Raw genomic sequence first — 8,729 nt, 5'->3', positions numbered from 1 at the left:
AGGGTATCGAATACTCTTTGCCCTGGGGAGTAATGATGTCGACAAAAGAGGGCAACGTTCAAAAAAGTTCTCTTGGATTCGTCTATAGATTTTTGAATATTTAAACACTAGGGAAAAAAGAGTAGATCGCAGATCGTTGAAATTATTGCTTCAAACAAAGGTATCCATTCGTACAAATCTTATGAATATAAGCCCATCCTAGTAAACATAAAAGGATTGGGAACCAGGACACAGCGCATATATATAAAAAATATAGGCCTATATTAAATTCAACAGAAATATGGAAGTCCCCCTTCATTACGTCACTGATCCCGCATTTACAATTTTCTCACCCCTCCACCCCCCCACCCCAACCCATAGGAACCACCTTACGCCCTGGCACCAAACGCAGTTAAGTTCTGTGTCCAGATTGAATTTTTTTTTACAGAACGCTGTTGTATATTCCAATAATATATGGTCATCATGTGTCTTGGATCAGGGCTTTTTGGAAATCACATAACTTTTTCCTGAGCCAATCCCAAATTGGGACCATTCTTCCTTTGTTTCTAGAGTTGAGTAACACTCGATTGTCATTTTATTAAAAGCCATGTAGATTTAAAATAAGATTTAATTATGTCATTTACTACATATTTCTAGTCTATCTCTTTTAGATTTTAAAATTGTGTACGCCATTGAAGTACATAGGCGGCTTTACTGGTCTTTAATTTTCGTTATTTTATTTTAAAAGCCATGTAGATTTAAAATAAGACTTAATTTTGTCATTTACTACATATTTCTAGTCTATCTCTTTTAGATTTTAAAATTGTGTACGCCATTGAAGTACATAGTCGGCTTTACTGGTCTTTAATTTTCGTTATTTTATTTTATTTATTTGTTCTTTACCCTGAGTAAAAAAAACATTGTTATCCTCCAAGGCCCAGAAACACATACCTTACCTTTCCCCCGTTTTGACACTTTACGTTTTAAACATAGCCCCATAGACTTGCCACATGTCCCTTATTATTATTATTTTTTTTTTCTCATTCTGGACAGCGCCACCAACGAGCATGTTAATTTTCAGCAAAGATATTATAATAAAGAACACGTGTGTTAGAACACCTGGAGTCAGGAATTCGAAGTACTTCAGACTTCTCAAGTTCTACGAAACGTCTGTAGTTGCTACGGAATTTTGCCTAATTATGAACGTTTTACGGAAATAAACAAAGACACTAAGGAAATTTATCTTTACTCAGACCCAGAAATATATAGAGATTTACCATTGTTGAAAGTACAGGACAAAGGACAATGATTTTTTCATCAGGACTATTGGCTATATCGTCTCTATGGACCCTAGACTTCAGACCTGTTGTCAGATTACTGATGCATTATTGTAAAACCCAAGAAAAGTGCCCCATAAATCATCAGGTGCTACGGAATGGTTCGTTTACTAGGCCTACGGAAACTAAGATATAGCGGAAATGCATTTTACTAACTTTAAGTCTGTAACGTTTAAAATCGCAGTTTGGATTTAAATAAGTGTGCAGAATATTTACTACGTCATTTCATCTCTGGTGAGTAGTCAAGTTAGCTGGTATTTTTATGTTATACTTGAAAATGGGCAGTAAAATCTATCTTTCAGGAGCAGAGACTCCCCTTTTTCATGCATGCTCCTAGGCACTTCCCTATGCCCCAGGGCTCTTAGGCTAAATGTTGCTCCGTGCATCCGTGGTCAACGTGAATAACATTTTGTTTACATAGTATTGCCATTAGGGCACATAGAAAAAATTATTACATTAACACTCTTTTTTAAAAAAAAATTGATGAGGGAGGGCAGTTTTTTTGTTTTTGTTTTTTTTTAAAATCAGAACAATAGATTATTTTGCTTTTGTTTTTATCGATGAGGGAGGGACTGTTTACATTTGGTCTGTAATGCTAAATATTGTATAAAAACTGGTTTAATTTTATAGTTTTTTAAAGAAAATGTATTTGAAGTCACAAAATTGCATTGTTATTGTTATGCTGTTGAAATAATTGATGCGGCAAAAAAATAATAATTTTTTTTATTCCCGCATCAATATTTCCCAAATATTTTATGCGGGCGGGAGTGATAATCTAATAAAATTTTTCTATTTGCCCTTATAATTGGGGGCTTCTGGGTTAGCTTTCTTTTTCGCCATATTGCTGCTAAATGTGTTATGGTAAATTTCCCACACGATTAAAAATAAAAAAAACAGTACTGGGTTTGGTCTACAGGAGATTGTGCTTCGTACAAGTCATTCCATTCATAGAAGAAGCCTTCATGGTGAGAGCGTACTGTCGTTAGCCATAGTAGGCTAGGTCAATACAAAACACCAGCTTTATTAATATGATTATGAGATTGAAATTTGTTAATCTTATTATTATTGTAGAGAATACTGTGTTCATGGTTAAATCAGGGGCGGCGCTAGCGGGCTCCAGGGTGAAAAGGACCTCCCGTCAGGGACCATTGGACCCCTCTGTCGGGATATTTACAGCAAATTCATTAGGGAAAAATCGAATCTTGAGCATTGAAACAATTCAAGCATGCATTACTAAGCTGTAAAATTTTAGGGATTAAAAACTGTATAATGCAAGACATGCTATATGTGTGAGGTGTTGTATACGCTTAACTTGCATGGTTTTCTATCAAATTTTCCTTTTTAAGTAATAAACCCTATGATTAACAAAAAATTTTATTATTTTTTATTTCTCCGACAAATTAAATTTTGAATCGGGTGGTAGGGTGGGGGGTACTAGCTTCCTCAATAGGGGATTGGTGGACGCCTTGTCAGGGAGCTTAATATATTTATAAAGACTATTTAAAGTAATGTTTAAATAAGATATACTACTTTTAGGCTTAGTCTATGTTTCAAATACAGTAATATTATATTATATGTATGTAAATTTGATATAGTGTGTAGTATAATATAATTGTTTGTATTGCAATCATATTTAATTTAATGTAGGAAAAATTTATATAGTGTAGGGCCTAGACAGAAGCCGTAAAACATATTAAAATAAAGTAAAATTAAAATATGTTAGTTTTATATTATAAAAGATTCAGGAAGGAAGAAGAGGAAAGAGACAACAATTATATAACAATGATAATGGCTCATTTTTCACATATTTATTTATATATATACACATATTTATTTATTGATATTGATATTGAATTTACAATACCACAGAGACTTGTCAACAAGGACGGAGATCCTTGTTTGGCTTGTGAATTTGTGCCTGGTTATTCTTAATAATAATGTTAATAATCTGATAATAATAATAATAATAATAATATATATAATTATATATATATATATATATATATATGTATAATAATAATAATAATAATAATAATATTTGGGCTAGCCTAAATATAAGAATATTTGAAATATAGACTAAGCCTAGAAGTAGTATTTATTTTAACATTACTTTTAATGATTTATATAAATATATTATTTTAATTAATAAATGACTAACTTAAATGTGGACATAATAGTATACTGTACAGTATATATACTGTGACCATGCTTGGGATTATCCCAAGATCTTGGGATTTTTAAAGACACCTTGGGATTTTTCGTTAACTTTTCATTAAATCTTGGGATTTTTAGAATGATAGGGATTTTTAAATATTTTTTCTATAAGTGGACAAATAGGCTGTGAATTACCTTATAACAACATAGTTTACAATTGCGAATGAGGAGAGCTGTTTATTTGTTCAAAATAAAAGATCCATCGAAAGCTTAGATAGTAGTTTTTCAATTCTTTTGATAAGGCTGTTGTATTAAAGCCATTTGCATCATTTTTCAAAAATAATAAGGTGCATATTTTTAAAGTTAAATCTCTTGCTATGTCCCATTGGCGGATATGCTGTTTGCTTCAGTTTGAGATATATAAAGTTGAGCAATAATATTGCACCTATTGTACATTACATGAAATTTCGCACCATCCCATATCTTGCAAATGCTTTTCATTGTGTTTGAATTTGACAATTATAAGTTCAATAAAATTCACCAACAATAGTCTCTTACTAGCTTACACCTCCTGAATAAAATTAAAAATAAACGCCTTTTTTAATTTAAGTATGAGATGCTACTTGAATATTTTCTGTGTAATACAAATAAAATAAAGACAATTGCCTTTTATTTTTAATGTACGGTATATGATTTTAATGCATATAAGACATTCCCCACAACCCCAACCACCACCCCCTAAACTTGTGAAAATTCTACATTTGAAGCAAAATGAGCGAGTTATTGGTCTCGAAAATCCAGACTGTTCCATTATACAGTGCAACTTACAGATTAGTATAATAATATTCATTGGAAAAGCTTTAAATTGGACTAATGAAGTTATATACTAATATTTTGTGAATCTTGGGATTTTTAAAGAAATCTTGGGATTTTTAAGACTCCACTTGGGCAATCACACTGCCCAGTACCAATTTTGATTTATATTCGTGCGGGAAATTTACACGTCGCTTCATTTTTTTTCATAGTGGATCAATACAAATAAAAGCTGGTTTTCAAACGAAAGAATCACAGAAATGTTCACTGCAGTTACGAAACACGAGTGAACACACAAAAGAACCCAGCAAATCGAAGACGTCCTTCACACGTAACGCGCGCTTCTGATACGGGCCGCTGCACTGCTATTACTCGCTCACTCAACCACTTTCTCCAGCTGCCATGTAGAAGCCCCCCCCCCCCGGCGGCGAGTATAAAAAGCCACGAAACCGAATTCGTCTATATAACAACGAAATGTATGAATGAATGAAATCCGTTCCAATCTTGTGTGAATGAATAACATATAATATAAAATGAAAGTACGCATAGACAGGCCCCTCAACTATGCCATATTCTGTAAAGTATATTACCGTAATTGGGCAGATGATACATCAACTTAAAAACTAGCTGAAATTTCACGGAAAATTGCTATGAAAATAGGTGTGCAAAAGCGTAACTTAGCATTTGTATATTCAGATGTAATGTTATAGCTGTAGTTTGATTTACATACTTGCTTTATACAGAAGTCTCAAAGCACTTGAGGTGTGGACTGCTTGTACAGTAACTTGCTTCTCCCCCAAGGGTCTCTTCATGTCTGAGCTACCTGGTCAAAGAAAGGCTAATTTGCGGCAAAATCTACACAGAAATCAGGCCCGTAGGCAGGGGGGTGTGGACGCACCCCCCCCCCATTCGAAAAGGTCTACTTTTGAAAAACTATGATTTCACAAAATCGTTCCTAATTATCACAAAATGCTATAGCATGCAGCTTATCTAATCGTTGATTTTTAATACTATGTGTATGAAATTTGTTAGAAATTGATCGTCTCCGTTGATTGCAGATTGATCTATATAATATGAAGAATGTTATCTATAGGCTTGCAGATGTACGGGACATAATAACGTTACATTTTCAGGTCCCAAAAACACCCAAATTAATGAAAATTCAAATGAAATATTCATGAATTATGTGTTTGAGAAATTTATTAGGCTTATGCAAGACCCTTAAAATGCTACTTTGTCGCTTTTCCCACAAACCCCCTCCAGGCCTCTGCCCATGGACCACCAGATTCCAAAAAAGTCCACTTTTTAAAACCTATTATTATTATCCCAGAAAAGATCAAGACTTAACCGATGCTAACCGGAGTACATAAACACAGATCTCCGGTTGGCGGTGATGTTGTAACCCCCATACTTCAGTTTGGGTGCTAGCTTGGTGTTTATTGTTTTTTTTTAATGTTTTTTTTTTCCGGCTTTTTTCTTTGTGTTCTTGTCTTCAATATTGTCTAGCGCATAGAGACCTCGTTTATTTGCGCTATATAAATCCATTTATTATTATTATTATTATTATTTCACTTAAAAATCGTTCCTAATTATCGCGAAATGCTATAGTATGCATTACATTTTTTGCCCCCTCTTCTACCCGTTGATTTTTAATAATGTGCTGCAAAATCTGTTGGAAATTATCAGCTTCAGTGATTGTAGGCCTGCAGATGTAAAGGACATGAAAAATTATAATTTCACAGTGGTGGATTCAAGGGGGCAGAGCCCCCTAAGATTATAAAAGAAATGGAGTAAAAAGAAAAATCATAATTAACGTTTGTCTGAGAGTGCCATCCAGCCACTTTGAGGTGCCATAATCATAAATTTTCTTACCTCAGTCCCAACCATGGTGGAGCTGAGGTAAGGAAATTTCGTTTTAAAAAAAAAAAAGAGTTTTAGTGCCTGCTAAATTAGTGGGCAGTATGAAATCCGAACATGACAAAGATACTAGCAACCAATGTCAGAATTATATAAGGCAAAAAATGATGGAAATCAACAATCATGTAAATAAAAATAAAACGATGCTTTAGGTAATTATATTCTTTAGTAAGTATGTATCAAATATCATACTGTTTGTTACGAGACACACATGTACAATACTTTCATATACAGTATAATTACTCCTGTTAAGGGGACACATTTTGAACCAAAAAACCTCCCCTTAATGGGGTTCCCCTATTAAGGAGCACAAACCAAAGCGTGACATTGTATCCTTAATAGGGTTTTAGTAGTTCTTCATACAATGATGCTGAAATAGGCCTGTCAGGAAAAATTTGGTCCAGGGCAAAAATCGGTCCGGGGGACTGATTTTGGCCTCATAATTACTTGCCAAATGTAGTCCACATAAGCCAAAATCAGTCCGCTGAAATTTACTTTGCTGTGCTCAGTACACTTGGGCATCTTACGTCCGCAATAGATTTTGGCGGAAAGAACAATTCCTAAGCTTTTGCAGATGTGCATATGCTTATCTAGCCAATCACAATGATGTCCATAGCTGAAGCCTGAATTTGCATACATCACCCTATATAGTTTAAGATTGGCATGTACAGTATTTGGGTTTAGTTGATAGTGAGCCTTCGCGGTTAGTGAACATAGAGGAATAACAATAAGGAAAGGCTAAGCTAACGGTACACAGATATATAAGTTGTTATATTTTTAATACTGAGTGTTACAGTATATGCTGTCTCTTATACACATCTAGATGTGTATAAGAGACAGATACTGAATGAATTCAAAGGATTCCAAGATTCACTTCTGATTCTCAATTCTAAGCATCCACTGGAAGGAATCCCAATATCTGCAGACGGATCCATATCGGCCTTCCAGGCCTCATCAGTGCAGCTAGGGTGTAGACCCAAACGAAATGTTCGACCAGCTTAGGTAGGGCCCAAACTAGTTCCACGACCACTAATGATTACAGAGCCAAACCAAGGCAATATATATACACAGCCCAGGTGTGAATGCAAATAGTGAAATACAAGCTGTGGCTCGGTTCCAGTAGATACAGAGAATATAGTAGTCAGTGAATTTGTGAACAAGATCGGAGATCTAAAGATGTAATCTCTACCGTGCATCAATGGCGGCCCGCTGGATCGCAATAGAGATTCTTTAATAATATATAAATTTTAAAAGGCAAATGGGAAAAACCCATAAAACAGCAAACGGCCACATAATGCAAAACTATTAAAATTGAAACGGAACAATAGAGAAAATCCGATCAGAATGACAAAATAAACTAAGCATCCACTGGAAGGAATCCCAATATCTGCAGACGGATCCGTTTCGGCCTTCCAGGCCTCATCAGTGCAGCTAGGGTGTAGACCCAAACGAAACATTCGACCAGCTTATGTAGGGCCCAAACTATTCCCACGACCACTAACAGAGCCAAACCAAGGCAATATATATACACAGCCCAGATGTGAATGCAAATAGTGGAATACAAGCTGTGGCTCGATTCCAGTAGATACAGAGAATATAGTAGTCAGTGAATTTGTGAACAAGATCGGAGATTTAAAGATGTAATCTCTACCGTGCATCAATGGCAGCCCGCTGGATCGCAATAGAGATTCTTTAATAATATATAAATTTTAAAAGGCAAATGGGAAAAACCCATAAAACAGCAAACGGCCACATAATGCAAAACTATTAAAATTGAAACGGAACAGTAGACAAAATCCGATCAGAATGACAAAATAAACTAAGCATCCACTGGAAGGAATCCCAATATCTGCAGACGGATCCGTTTCGGCCTTCCAGGCCTCATCAGTGCAGCTAGGGTACAGACCCAAACGAAACGTTCAACCAGCTTAGGTAGGGCCAAACTAGTCCCACGACCACTAATGATTACAGAGCCAAACCAAGGCCAATATACACAGCCCAGGTGTGAATGCAAATAGTGGAATACAAGCTATGTGCCTTGGTTCCAGTAGATACAGAGAATATTTTTTCACTCTTAACGCGTCCTACGACATTCTTACGAGACAGCACTAGTCCGTGAATTTGTGAACAAGATCCTTCCGGTGGATGCTTAGTTTATTTTTAGTAAACCCTTAGTTTATTTATACTATTTAAATAGTTTTGCATTATGTGGCCGTTTGCTGTTTTATGGGTTTTTCCCATTTGCCTTTCTAAATTTTATATATATATATATATATATATATATATATACATATATATATATATAAATTTAAAAAGGCAAAAGTATTCCTTCATGGCAGTAGTATGTGTATATTATGTAGGGGCCTATGTATTTATTAGATATTATATACAGTAATGTTGTCATGGCGAGATAGATTATCTTGACAAGTCGACATACTAAAAATGTTTTGTTGTCATGACAAGATAGGTTATCTTGACAAGTCGACATAATAAAAGTTGTATGTTGTCATGGTGAGATAAATTATCTTG

The 8,729-nt window shown here is 34.9% G+C and overlaps 1 long non-coding RNA gene across 1 annotated transcript in view; it reads left to right on the top strand.

Annotated features, from left to right (window-relative positions):
- The first annotated feature begins 898 nt into the window (after positions 1 to 898).
- LOC117102621 overlaps positions 899 to 8,729 on the top strand; it is a 12,155-nt gene continuing 4,324 nt past the window's right edge. The window contains exon 1 of the long non-coding RNA XR_004444447.1: positions 899 to 1,550. This is a non-coding gene — a long non-coding RNA (uncharacterized LOC117102621). The remainder of the gene's footprint in view (positions 1,551 to 8,729) is intronic.

Source organism: Anneissia japonica, unplaced genomic scaffold (genome assembly GCF_011630105.1).
Source record: "Anneissia japonica isolate Jap-2015-1 unplaced genomic scaffold, ASM1163010v1 scaffold1489_len2284818_cov182, whole genome shotgun sequence".
NCBI classification, from domain to species: Eukaryota; Metazoa; Echinodermata; class Crinoidea; order Comatulida; family Comatulidae; genus Anneissia; species Anneissia japonica.
This window is presented reverse-complemented; position numbering and strand designations above follow the sequence as displayed.